The sequence below is a fragment of the Aquarana catesbeiana genome, linkage group LG13 (assembly GCF_042186555.1).
Source record: "Aquarana catesbeiana isolate 2022-GZ linkage group LG13, ASM4218655v1, whole genome shotgun sequence".
Taxonomy (NCBI): Eukaryota; Metazoa; Chordata; class Amphibia; order Anura; family Ranidae; genus Aquarana; species Aquarana catesbeiana.
In genome coordinates, this window is record NC_133336.1 from 195378005 (window position 1) to 195392746 (window position 14742).

The following is a 14742-nucleotide window of genomic DNA, read 5'->3' on the forward strand; positions in this document are numbered from 1 at the left end:
AGTCTGCACAATCTCTCTCCCCCAGTCTGCACAATCCCCCCCCCCCCCCAGTCTGCACAATTCCCCCCTCAGTTTGCAGAATCCCCCTCGCAGTCTGCACAATCCCCCCCGTCCAGTCTGCGAAATCCCCCCCCCAGTCAGCAGAATCCCCACCAGTCTGCACAATCCCCCCCCAGTCTGCATAATCCCCCCACCCTGTCTGCACAATGCCCGCCGGTCAGCACAACCACCCAAGTCTGCACAATCTACCATCAGTCTGCACAAACCCCCCCCCCATTCTGCACAATATTCCCCCCCAGTCTGCACAATCCCCCCCCAGACTGCACAATCCTCCCCCCCAGTCTTCATAATCCCCCCCCCCCAGACTGCACAATCCTCCCCCCCAGTCTGCACAATTCCCCTCCCCGTCTGCACAACCCCCCCCCCGGTCTGCACACTCCCCCCCCAGTCAGCAGAATCCCCCCCAGTCTGCACAATCCCCCCAGCCCAGTCTGCAAAATCCCCCCCCAGTCAGCAGAATCCCCCCCCCAGTCAGCACAATCCCCCTCCCCAGTCTGCACAATGCCCGTCGGTCAGCACAACCACCCCAGTCTGCACAATCCCCCCCCCCCAGTCTGCACAATCCCCCCCCCCCAGTCTGCACAATTCCCCCCTCAGTCTGCACAATCCCCCCCCCAGTCTGCATAATTCCCCCCCAGTCTGCACAATCCCCCCCCAGTCTGCACAATCCCCCCCCCCAGTCAGCACAACCCCTCCCCTAAGTGAGCACAACCCCCCCAGTCTGCACAATCTCTCTCCCCCAGTCTGCACAACCCCCCCCCCAGTCTGCACAATCCCCCCCCAGTCTGCACAATCCCCCCCCCCAGTCAGCACAACCCCTCCCCTAAGTGAGCACAACCCCCCCAGTCTGCACAATCTCTCTCCCCCAGTCTGCACAACCCCCCCCCCAGTCTGCACAATCCCCCCCCCAGTCTGCACAATCCCCCCCAGTCTGCACAATCCCCCCCCCAGTCTGCACAATTCCCACCCAGTCTGCACAATCCCCCCCCAGTCAGCACAACCCCTCCCCTAAGTGAGCACAACCCGCCCAGTCTGCCAGTCTGCACAATCTCTCTCCCCCAGTCTGCACAATCCCCCCCCCCCCCCAGTCTGCACAATTCCCCCCTCAGTTTGCAGAATCCCCCTCGCAGTCTGCACAATCCCCCCCGTCTGCACAACCCCCCCCCCCAGTCTGCACACTCCCCCCCCCCTAGTCTGCACACTCCCCCCCAGTCTGCACACTCCCCCCCAGTCTGCACAATCCCCCCCCAGTCTGCACAATCCCCCCAGCCCAGTCAGCAGAATCCCCCCAGTCTGCACAATCCCCCGCCAGTCAGCACAACCCCCCCCAGTCTGCACACTCCCCCCCCCTAGTCTGCACACCCCCCCCAGTCTGCACACCCCCCCCCAGTCTGCACAATCCCCCCCCCAGTCTGCACACTCCCCTCCCCCCTAGTCTGCACACTCCCCCCCCAGTCTGCACAATCCCCCCCCCAGTCTGCACACTCCCGTCCCCCCCCAGTCTACACACTCCCCCCCCCCGTCTGCACAATCCCCCCCCAGTCTGCACACCCCCCCCCCCAGTCTGCACAATCCCCCCCCCAGTCTGCACACTCCCCTCCCCCCCTAGTCTGCACAATCCCCCCCCAGTCTGCACACCCCCCTCCCCCCTAGTCTGCACACTCACCCCCCAGTCTGCACAATCCCCCCAGCCCAGTCAGCAGAATCCCCCCACAGTCTGCACAATCCCCCGCCAGTCAGCACAAACCTCCCCAATCAGCACAACCCCCCCCATTCTGCACAATCCTCCCTCCAAGTCTGCACAATCCCCCCCCAATCAGCACAATCCCCCCCCAATCAGCACAATCCCCCCCCCTCCAGTCACAAGGGGGAGAACGGAATGAGAAGGGAAAGAAGCAAAGAGGTCTGGTTAGAGAGGAGAGCTGTTCATGGAGCGGATGGCTCACTCACCAATTATGCCTCCCCTCTCAGGCTCGTTTTCACAAGTAGGCTGAGCACAGTGCATGCAGGAGGCTGGAGTGTGGGCGGGGTTGGGCGGACACCAATTCAAGGCGGATTGTCTGATTGGACAGGCGGCGGAGTGAGGGAGGAGCCAGATACTGCTGATGGGACGGGCAACAGGTGCTACAGCCTGACTCCCGGAGCTAAAATGCGGAAGCGCCTGAGACTAAGCAGCCGAAAATAGTGCCATGGCTGCTGCCGCGCCAATCCGGGGACAAAACCGGGGACATATTCAGTCCGGGGAGAGCGTCCCCAATCCGGGGACTGTCCCCGGAAAACGGGGACGTCTGGTCAGCCTAAAGTATATAGGTTCGCTGTCAGTGTTTTATAGCGACAGGGACCCCCATATACTACCTGCTAAAGGTTTTAACCCCCTGATTGCCCCCTAGTTAACCCTTTCACCAGCGATCACCGTATAAGTGTTACGGGTGACGCTGGTTAGATAGTTTGTTTTTTGTAGTTTATTATAGTTTATTACAGTTTATTATAGTTTATTATAGTTTTAGGGCACCCGCCGTTTATTACCTTATAAAGGTTTAACCCCCTAATTGCCCGGCGGTGATAGAAGTTAAGTTTTTAGGATCAGATAAGGTCTGCGTCGCCCCAGGCAGCGTCAGGTTAGCGCCAGTACCGCTAAAACCCACGCACGCAGCATACACCTCCCTTAGTGCTATAGTATCTGAACGGATCGATATCTGATCCGATCAGATCTATACTCCCCAGCAGTTTAGGGTTCCCTGAAACGCAGTGTTAGCGGGATCAGCCCAGATACCTGCTAGCACCTGCGTTTTGCTCCTCGGCCCAGCCCAGCCCAGCCCACCCAAGTGCAGTATCGATCGATAACTGACACTTACAAAACACTAAGCACACATAACTGCAGCGTTCGCAGAGTCAGGCCTGATCCCTGCGATCGCTAACAGTTTTTTGGTAGCGTTTTGAATCAGTCGCTGACAGTCAGGAGCTTTTTTGCCTGTGAGTCTCACTAGTGTACCCCTAAATTTAGAGGCCAAAATGGCAAATCGAAGGTACACTAGTGAAGAGGCCTACAGGTTTCTGAGCATGACAGATAGTGAAGAGGAAGTCACTCATCTGTCAGATTCAGGCTCAGAATACGATCCTGTAGAGGACAGCGGCTCCATGACAGATAGCTCTGACGACGGAGTTGTGGTCCCTGCTAAGGTCAGGCGTACCAGACACCGAACTTATTCTGTCCTTGAAGTGCAAGAACCGCAGGGCTCTCGTATGGAGCAGAGAAGTACTAGTGCCGCTATTCCTTCTGGTGAACTGGCAAGCACCAGCGGCCTAGTACACCCTGGTCGTACATCCAGCACTGCAGTAACACTTGGTGACGTGGCGAGTCTCATAAGTGCAGTTCAAGCTGGCAAGGTGGCAAGCACTAGTAGTGTCCCGCTGCCACCAAGAAGACAAAGACAGGCCCGTCGTGTCCATAGTGCCCTTCCTGCTGCATTCGCCAATCCGAATTGGGTACCCACCACTTCTGCAGCACCCGTACTTCCCCCTTTCACTGGCCAACCCAGAATTCAGGTGGAAACAGTTGACTTTACGCCACTGGATTTTTATTCGCTGTTTTTCACCGAAGATCTCTATAGATCTATTGTGGACCAAAGCAATTTATACGCTGGTCAATACATCGCCGCTAATCCCCAGTCCTCCCTTGCCAGAGATTGGAGACCAATTATGGTCTCCGAATTTAAGATCTTTCTGGGCCTTTCCCTCCTCATGGGGTTGAATAAAAAGAGTGAGTTGCGGTCATATTGGTCCACTGACCCAATTTACCATTCACCCTTGTTCTCTGCCTCCATGGCCAGGGCACGATACGAGCAGATTTTGCGGTTCATGCACTTCAACGACAATGAACTCTGTCGTCCTCGTGGAGACCCTGCATACGATCGGCTCTACAAAATTCGGCCCCTCGTAAATCACTTCAACCAACGTTTTGCAGACTTGTTTACTACCCATCAAGTTGTCTGCGTTGATGAGTTGGAGGTGATTTCACCACCACAGTTACATACTTCAGCATATATGCCGAAGCGTGGGGGCAGCAGTGGGTGGAGGAGCTATTTGCTCCTGCCTTTTGCGGGAGGATGCCCCCATGCTTCGGCATATATATTTTTTAGGTAGGCACAGGTTGCGTTAAATGTTTTATTTTTTACTATGTTTTTTTTTGTATTTTGCTTTGCAGGTATGGTAAGTATTACTGTTATACTGTAATGTTACTTTGTTTTTTTGTTAACCATCATTTGCTTAGCAGGTACGCCATTCAGTTGCAGCACGGATTTATTTATCTTGACAGCAACAGCGTTTGCTCCCACGATACATAAAGCCGTGACTCCAGCGCTGTCGGAGGTGATTTCACCACCACAGTTACATACTTCAGCATATATGCCGAAGCGTGGGGGCAGCAGTGGGTGGAGGAGCGATTTGCTCCTGCCTTTTGCGGGAGGATGCCCCCATGCTTCGGCATATATATACGGTGCATGTATGCCCATCATTAGAAGTGGATGGATGAAGGGAGGTATTCTAATGGTGGGCATAGCCACCGATCAATCTCTTTTTTTCGTTCAGCCCACAGGCTGCATGAAAAAAAAGTTTACAATGTATGCCCAACAAGGACCAGCAACGTACTGGTATGTTGCTGGACTTTGAGTGGTTATACCAGAATGATGCCTGCAGGTTTAGGTATCATCTTGGTATCATTCTTTTCAGCCAGTGGTCGGCTTTCTTGTAAAAGCAATCCTAGTGGCTAATTAGCCTCTAGACTGCTTTTACAAGCAGTGGGAGGGAATGCCCCCCCCCCCACCGTCTTCCATGTTTTTCTCTGGCTCTCCTGTCCCAACAGGGAACTTGAGAATGCAGCCGGTGATTCAGCCAGCTGACCATAGAGCTGATCAGAGACCAGAATGGCTCCAAACATCTCTATGGCCTAAGAAACCGGAAGCTACGAGCATTTCATGACTTAGATTTTGCCGGATGTAAACAGCGCCATTGGGAAATTGGGAAAGCATTTTATCACACCGATCTTGGTGTGGTCAGATGCTTTGAGGGCAGAGGAGAGATCTAGAGTCTAATAGACCCCAATTTTTTCTAAAAAGAGTACCTGTCACTACCTATTGCTATCATAGGGGATATTTACATTCCCTGAGATAACAATAAAAATGATTAAAAAATAAATAAAAATGAAAGGAACAGTTTAAAAATAAGATAAAAAAGCAAAAAAAATAATAAAAAAATAATAAAAAAAAAAAAAAAGCACCCCTGCCCCCCCCCTGCTTTCGCACAAAGGCGAACGCAAGCGTCGGTCTGGCGTCAAATGTAAACAGCAATTGCACCATGCATGTGAGGTATCACCGCGAAGGTCAGATCGAGATCAGTAAGTTTAGCAGTAGACCTCCTCTGTAAATCTAAAGTGGTAACCTGTAAAGGCTTTTAAAAGCTTTTAAAAATGTATTTAGTTTGTCGCCACTGCACGTTTGTGCGCAATTTTAAAGCATGTCATGTTTGGTATCCATGTACTCGGCCTAAGATCATCTTTTTTATTTCATCAAACATTTTGACAAAATAGTGTGTTTTAGTGTATTAAAATTTAAAAAAGTGTGTTTTTTCCCCAAAAAATGCGTTTGAAAAATCGCTGCGCAAATACTGTGTGACAAAAAAAAATTAAACACCCACCATTTTAATCTGTAGGGCATTTGCTTTAAAAAAATATATAATGTTTGGGGGTTCAAAGTAATTTTTTTGCAAAAAAAAATAATTTTTTCATGTAAACAAAAAGTGTCAGAAAGGGCGTCTTCAAGTGGTTAGAAGAGTTGGTGATGTGTGACATAAGCTTCTAAATGTTGTGCATAAAATACCAGGACAGTTCAAAACCCCCCCAAATGACCCCATTTTGGAAAGTAGACACCCCAAGCTATTTGCTGAGAGGCATGTCGAGTCCATGGAATATTTTATATTGTGACACAAGTTGCGGGAAAAAGACAATTTTTTTTTTTTATTCTTTTTTTTTGCACAAAGTTGTCACTAAATGATATATTGCTCAAACATGCCATGGGAATATGTGAAATTACACCCCAAAATACATTCTGTTGCTTCTCCTGAGTACGGGGATACCACATGTGTGAAACTTTTTGGGAGCCTAGCCGCGTACGGGACCCCGAAAACCAAGCCCCGCCTTCAGGCTTTCTAAGGGCGTAAATTTTTGATTTCACTCTTCACTGCCTATCACAGTTTCGGAGGCCATGGAATGCCCAGATGGCACCCCCCCCCCCCCCCCAAATGACCCCATTTTGGAAAATAGACACCCAAAGCTATTTGCTGAGAGGTATAGTGAGTATTTTGCAGACCTCACTTTTTGTCACAAACTTTTGAAAATTGAAAAAAGAAAAAAAAAATAGGTTTTTCTTGTCTTTCTTCATTTTCAAAAACAAATGAGAGCTGCAAAATACTCACCATGCCTCTCAGCAAATAGCTTGGGGTGTCTACTTTCCAAAATGGGGTCATTTGGGGGGGTTTTGTGCCATCTTGGCATTTTATGGCCTTCAAAACTGTGATAGGTAGTGAGGAGTAAAATCAAAAATGTATGCCCTTAGAAATCCTGAAGGCGGTGCTTGGTTTTCGGGGCCCCGTACGCGGCTAAGCTCCCAAAAAGTCCCACAAATGTGGTATCCCCGTACTCAGGAGAAGCAGCAGAATGTATTTTGGGGTGTAATTCCACATATGCCCATGGCATGTTTTTTTTTTTTAATTCCTTTATTTTGACACTGAGCAAGTGCAGACAGTTACATAATCTGTTGTAAAACAATGTAAGGAACAGGCAAATGTGATACAGGTGAATGATTGTAAACAGTTATGACAAAAAACAACAGGATCGACAGTTCAGGTTATTAAAACAAGCACCACAACCAAAGTTTGTGGGGATGGTTCCCCGAGATATCAATACTGTCAATGTATGAGACCTGAGAGGCGCTCTAGGTTCTGAGTTGTTTGGCTTATAACTAACTTCCTTGTCTATTAGTCGTTGTCACTCAGTGAGATGCAATGTTTTCTATATAGTTGGTAAAATGGGGGCTAAAAGACTGTAGAACCCATACATGGGACACAATGAACAAGTAATGATTGACAAGATTTTCTTTGTATCTGGGCCATGAAGGAACCCAGGTATGAGGATGCATTATACAAAGACGAATGTCCCCCGGGGTAGGAGAGAAATATAACGGGGTAGGGGGGAGCGGAGAGGTTCAGGAGAGGGGGGGGGAGCAGGAGGGGTAGAAGTGATATAAGTGATTAAGTACAGAGGAAAGATAAAGACAGAATGTGTAAGTGCAGTATAACAAGGTAAAGGGTGAAGCCCTCTGCCTGAGGCAGGTGCCAACCCGCTGAGTTAGCTAGATTGTGCCATTTCCTGAAGATAGGCTTCCGTGTATACAAAGTGCTGCCAGGGTCTCCAGGTCTCTCGAAAGGTCTCCTCTCTATTGTGCAGGGTGGCAGTAAGATCCTCCATGTCCCTTAATTCGTTTACTTTAGCAAACCACAGGGATAATGCCGGTGGTCTCTCCGATCTCCAGCAAAGAGGAATGCAAGCCTTTGCGGCATTCAGCAATTGGATGGTGAGAGAGGTCTTATATTTCTTAATGGGTCGTTCTGATAAATGGAGCAAGCAGGCTGCAGGATCGCCCTCCAGGGAAACACCGGTGAGGTGTCCGACCGTGCGTGCCACCCCGAGCCAGAATGGGGCAAGCTTGGAACAAGACCAGAAGATGTGTAACATCGTCCCCCTCCTCAGAGCCGCAGCGCCAACATAGGCCGGGCACCTGGGGAAAGAAACGATGCAGGATGGCAGGGACTCTGTACCAACGTGTCATGATTTTATAACAGGTTTCTTGTACCCTAGTGGCAATTGAGGATTTCTGAGAGAAGTAGAGAATTTTCTGTCTCTGCACCCCAGTGAATTGGACTCCAAGCTCCGCCTCCCATTTGGAGATGAACTGAGGAACGTACCCTTCCTCTGGTTGGGTTAAGGATGAGTACATCAGTGAGAGACAGTGTCGGATCGGTTCCCCACGATGGCAAATGAGTTCCAGTTCAGTGAGTTTACGGGTAATGCCTGATTTCCGCAGACAGCTGCGCAGGAAGTTCCGCAGCTGCAAGCCACTCCAAAAGTCTAAGGGGGGGTCTGTCACCAATGCTCCAGCTTCTAAAGAAAGCTGGCCATTGGGTCCCAGAAAATCGTACAGGCGCCATTTAGTGCCCATTGCCAGTCGTTTAAGTTGTGGACTCTGTATTCCAGGTGGGAACTCCGGGTTGCCTATAATCGGAACCATGGGAGATGGCTGCGGGGGACACCGAAGAGCGCCGGAAAGCATCTCTAACCACTGCTAGAGTGTTGCCCAAGGTAGGGTGCTCCACAAGGTCCTTTGGGAGTGGTGAGGTAATCCAGGGCCAACTCTTGGCTGACCCCCCGGAGTCCTCCTCCTCCATGGCGACCCAGTGCTTCGCCTCTGCGTGACAGTGCCAGTCCACCAGCCTAGTTAAGTGGGCTGCTCTGTAATAGGCCTTTATGTCCGGTAGACCAACCCCACCCCTGTTTTTTGTTAGGTAAAGGAGTTGGAGTCTCACACGACTTTTGCGGTGGGACCAGACAAAAGCCCGGAACATGGAGTCGATTTGTTTAAAGAACGCTGGGGGTAGTCGGATGGGAAGCGCCTGTAGCAGGTATAACACCCTTGGTAGCAAAGTCATTTTGAGGGCACTACATCTGCCAAACCAGGTCAGCGTCAAAGAGTGCCAGTGCAAGAGGTCAGTTTTAAGGCGTAGGAGCAATGGGGCAAAATTGGCCGAATACAATTCAGCCGGGTCTGAGGTGATGTCAACTCCCAGATACCGTATATGCTTGGTTGCCCATTTCAGTGGAAAGAATGAGCGTAGACGTTGGACATTTCCTTTGTCTACCGTTATGTTAAGAACGGAGGATTTTGTCAGGTTGATCTGAAACGATGAGAGCTTGCCATATTCTTGAAGGGATCCAAGCAGGTTAGGGAGAGAGGTAAGGGGTTCTGTTAGGAAAAAAATAAGGTCATCTGCAAAGGCAGCCACCTTGTGGGATCCCGAGGGCTTCGGGTAGCCTAAAATGTCTGGGTTTGCCCTTATTGTGCACAAAAAAGGTTCTAGGGACAGGATAAAGATCAGAGGGGAGAGGGGGCATCCCTGACGCGTGCCATTTCGGATGTCGAAAAAGTCCGATCTCGTCTCGTTTACCCTAACCGATGCGGTGGGGTGCGTGTATAGGGAGAGGATCCACTGTAGCATAGAGGAACGAAGGCCTATGTGCTCTAGGGTTGCCCGGATGAAGGACCAATCAACGCGATCAAAGGCCTTCTCCGCGTCAGTTGACAGCAGGAGAAGGGCTCGTTTGGTGGTCCTTGCCGAGTGGATCAGGTTGACGACTCTTATGGTATTGTCCCTTGGTTCTCGTAGCGGTACAAAACCAGCCTGAACACTATGAATCAGGTTCGGTATGTGGGGGAGCAGTCTATTAGCTAAAATTTTTGCGAAGAGCTTGAGATCCGAATTCAGAAGGGCAATCGGGCGATAGCTCCTACAAAGTTGTGGGTCTTTACCTTCTTTCGGGATGAGGGAGATATAGGCCCTAAGGGTGTCTATAGGGAATGTGTTCCCCTCCATGAGGGTGTTGAGGGCAGAAACTAAGGGCTTCGCCAGCAAGTCAAAGAAGGTTTTGTAGTACACTGGAGTTAGACCATCGGGGCCAGGGGCCTTTTTTGGCTTCGAAGAAGCCAAGGCAGCTCCCAGTTCTTCTACAGTCAAGGGTTCGTCTAGTTCTTCCCTTACCTCATCAGGTAGTGATGGCATGCCTGAGGCAGCTACATAAGATTGAGGGGTATGCCCGCCCTCCCTAGGAGAGCCCGTGGATTGCGATCTGTCTAGGTTATAGAGGCCTGTATAGAAGGTGCGGAACTCCTCCGCCATATCTGAGGAGGTATTTAGCTTCTGTCCTGTAGACGATTGTATGTGTGGGATATATGTTTTCGTACGAGGGCCCTGCAGGGCTCTGGCCAGGAGTGACCCCGGTTTGTTTGAGTACTCAAACATAGTACGACGTGCCCATGCTAGTTTCTGTTTGGTCTTCTGGAAAAGGAGTGTGCAAAGCTCCTCCCGAGCCTTCTGTAAATCCCGAAAGGTTGTACGAGCAAGGCTAGCCTTATGTACACTTTCTAGCTTACGAATCTGTGCAATTAGTTCCTCCGTACGTTTCAATCTGTCTCGTTTAAGTCGGGCCCCTATTTTGATCAATATCCCTCTCACAACCGTCTTGTGAGCTTCCCATATCACAAGGGGGTTGGGAACTGATCCCTCGTTGATGGAGAAATACTCCCGTAGCGCTCTCAATAGCTCCGCACGTGTTTCCTCCGATTGGAGCAATGCCTCATTTAGTCGCCACGAGGGAGGAGACCGAATCATTGGCCCCAACCGGAGGGTCAAGTGAATTGGGGCATGGTCGGAGAAAGATATGACATCAATGGACGTAGAGACTACCTTGGCAAGATCTTTATGTGACAGCAGTATGTAGTCCAACCGCGAGTAGGTGTGGTGCACCTGGGAGTAAAATGAATAGTCTCTATCTTGGTTGTGGAGCAGCCGCCAAGGGTCAACAAGATGTAGGGTGTGTAGGTCTGCCTTGAGACGCCTCAGGCAGGAGTAGGACAGATGTGAGGCACCCCGCGAGACGTCCATGGTTGGATCCATGGCAAAGTTAAGGTCTCCGCCAAAAAAAAGCATCCCCTCCGAGAACTCCAGGAGCTCAGAAAGAAGCTTACGTAGGAATTGGGAGTGGCCTACATTGGGGAAGTAAACATTTGCGAAGGTGACCTGCAGATCGGACACCCTTCCCTTTAGGAGTAGAAAACGACCCTGCTCGTCCGCTCACTGTGCCTCGAACACCCAGGGAACTGACCTTGCCAAAATAATGCTAACCCCCCTTCGATTTGGAGACCGGAGAGACACTATGGTATGCCACCGGAAAGGCCCCGTTAGTCAACCTGGGTATGGAATCTGCACGGAAGTGCGTTTCCTGCAGAAAAGCGACATGTGTTTTGCCCCTGCGCAGGTCAGCCAAAAGCTGCGAGCGCTTCTCTGGTACATTAAGGCCACGCACGTTTAGAGAGGTAATCTTTAGGTGACTCATCATGCCTTCTGGCGGGGAAGTGGAGGTCAATATGCGTGTGTACAAGTCCCAAAAGCAGTCACCCTTACAGGCAAAGGGCTGGAGTTTAGAAAAGAAAGTAGACCAGAGGGGGAAGAATGGAGAGAGAGGGAAGGAGGAGGAGAGGAAGGATGGGGTAAGGGAGGTGAACGGTTTCTGTCTTAGACTAACTATGGGCCCCTGGTGCACACTTAAAGTGTTTACACAGGAGTCCGCCCTAATGTGGGGGTGATAAGAGCGTTGTAATCTACTCTAAAAGTGAGTAGAGTTTAGGCAGTAATTTGAATTAGTCAAAATATATGGAGATGTGGGGGGAGTAGCGCCTCTGAGAATTATAGAATGTCTAACATGAGAACCATAACAGCTGAAAAAACCCTTTAGTAATTGGTACCTGCATCATAGCTGATAAACACCTTCTGTCATGGCCATTAGGTGTAGGTGTCCCCAGGAGGCTCATGAACGTCAGACCGATCCCCCCTGCCAACACAGGCAATAGACATTACCAGTGGGGACCGCCCCGACGCCTCACGACAAGGCCCGCCACTCCAGCATCTGGAGTCCCATACCTTCTCACCCGGGGGTGTCCGGACGAATCATGAAGGGCGAGGTTAATACCAGTAGCGCAAATATAGTACAATGTAGTAATATAATAATGTAGTAAAAGCGGTAAGAAATTAAACAACAGAACATAACATATCATAAAAAGTACGTCGCCAACTATTGTCATGTCCCCGGGAATGTTACCCACTATGGCCCTGTGCCTCCCTCCCCCTCCCATTGCATGACCACCTGCACATCCTTCAGAATGAAGCTAGGGAGGGCGAGGGATCCCAGGGGTGCCCTGTACGACTACTGAGTTGTCTAACAAATAGGGGGGGGGACATAACAGAACAAAAGGGCAAATGGAGGGAGGACAAATAAACAGACCGGACCCTCAGGACACTTATCTGGGAATGGAGGGCCAATTTTCCCAGACGGTGACAAAGTTCTGCAGAGCCATCTTAAAGTGTCAGGGCTGAGGTCCAAGTCGTTGGTCTCCCTATTTGCAACTGTCCCCCCCATCCGCCACTGATAGTGAGCCTATGCAAAGAAGGCGTTGTACCGGACAAGGCTTAGCACACGACCGTGACAGTCCGGCCCCTTAATGATGAAGCTGGTGGGTGATGGCTGACATCCCGTAGGTCCGGGGTGGGAGATGCAGGTATATCCAAGAGTCATAATTCCTGGGGTTGCACAAGCTAGGGCAATTTAAACAGGCCCAAGAGAAACACCCCGCAACCCAGTTTAACAGGTCCCCTGAGGAGTAGGTCTAGTGTTCTTAAAGGCCCAGTGGGGTTATGTTACATAGGCGTTCATCTGGTCTTACCGGGTCCTGGGAGAAGATATGAGGTTACGCTTCGGCAGACCTCGGGTGAGGTCTAGCAGTCTCTCGGCTAGTGGCTCGTGAGCGTGGTCTACGGGAGCGTTGCGGCCTGGGCAGAGGTGGGCCCAGGGCCTCCGGTGACAACAGGTAGTCAAACCAGTTGGGGACACTCACAGGGGGTTTGGCTAGGAAGCAGAATAGATCTGGAAGTTGGTCTGGGGAGCGTAGGTAGAATTCTGCTCCCTGCCTCCGCACAATTAGGTGAAAGGGGTGACCCCAGCGGTACGTCGCCTCTGCCGCCCGGACAACCTCCAGCAGTGGTCTCATAAGACCTCGCATTGCTCTTGTTTGCCTGGAGATATCCGGGTAGATCCGGATCAGTGCGCCATCAAAGTCTATGGGGCCGCGCTCCCAGGCCAGCCGCATGATTTCCTCCTTTATGGTGAAGAAGTGTACCCTACACAGAACATCCCGTGGGAGGTCTGTGGCATCAGGATCTTGAGATGTTGCGGGGGGGGAGTCCTGGGACCTGGGATACGGTGGACCCTGTCCAGCTCTAGTTCCGCTGCCGGTGGTTTTCCAAGGACCTGGTTCAGGATAGCCGCCACCGTTGCACGGAGATCTGTTCCCATGGTAGCTTCAGGAATGCCGCGAAGGCGCAAGTTATTACGTCTGCTTCTGATCTCGCCGTCATCCAGCTTTAGTTGTATGTCCACAAGATGGCGGCGAAAGCCACGCTGTTCCTGTTCCATGGCGGCAATCCGGGCATCCGATGTGGATGCAGAGGACTCTAGTACAGTGACCCTTTCATCCACCGTATTTACCTGCTGGCGCAGGTCATGTAGTTCCCTGGAGAGTGCATTGACGATGGATGCAGCCATTTCCTGCAGATCTTGTCTTGTAGGTAGACCAGACACAATGTCCCTAAGGGATTCCTCCATGTTACCCCCTGTCTCCCTTGTATGGCTGCAGCTAAATTGAGTGTCAGTGATGGGGATCACAGGGGATAGAATAGGAGATGCTGACCTGTCATCTGAAGCCGGACGGTCTCCTCCTGCATTCGTTCCTGGCTGAGTGCTTTTCTTAGCTGAAGCGGCAGCGTTCGTCGGAGGCACTCGAGGCGGCGCCATCTTGGCCGAGGTGGCCGGGGAAGAGGCAGCGTGTTGCCTAAGGAAATAATGGGTTATTTCCGAGCCCTTCTGTACCCCCGAGTCCAGCGGGTGTTTGCGGTCCCCTGGCATGAATTCAGGCTCTCTCAAGGCAAGATTACTGTCCGTTCTCAGGGCTTCCCCGCACAGAGCTCCGAGGTGTGCGTCCTCACTCTGCCATCGCTTGGCCACGCCCCCCCCCCCCCCCCCCCCCCCCCCCCCCATGGCATGTTTGAACAATATATCATTTAGTGACAACTTTGTGCAAAAAAAAAAAAAAAAATTGTCACTTTCCCGCAACTTGTGTCAAAATATAAAATATTCCATGGACTCAACATGCCTCTCAGCAAATAGCTTGGGGTGTCTACATTCCAAAATGGGGTCAATTGGGGGGGGTTTGTGCCATCTGGGCATTTTATGGCCTTCAAAAATGTGATAGATAGTGAGGAGTGAAATTACAACTTTACGCCCTTAGAAATCCTGAAGGCGGTGCTGGGTTTTCGTGGCCCCGTACGCAGCTAGGCTCCCAAAAAGTCCCACACATGTGGTATCCCCGTACTCAGGAGAATCAGCAGAATGTATTTTGGGGTGCAATTCCACATATGCCCATGGCCTGTGTGAGCAATATATCATTTAGTGACAACTTTGTGCAAAAAAAAAAAAATTCTCACATTCCCGCAACTTGTGTCAAAAAATAAAATATTCCATGGACTCAACATGCCTCTCAGCAAATAGCTTGGGGTGTCTACTTTCCAAAATGGGGTCATTTGGGGGGGTTTTGTGCCATCTTGGCATTTTATGGCCTTCAAAACTGTGATAGGTAGTGAGGAGTGAAATCAAAAATTTATGCCCTTAGAAATCCTGAAGGCGGTGATTGGTTTTCGGGGCCCCGTACGCGGCTAGGCTCCCAAAAAGTCCCACACATGTGGTATCCC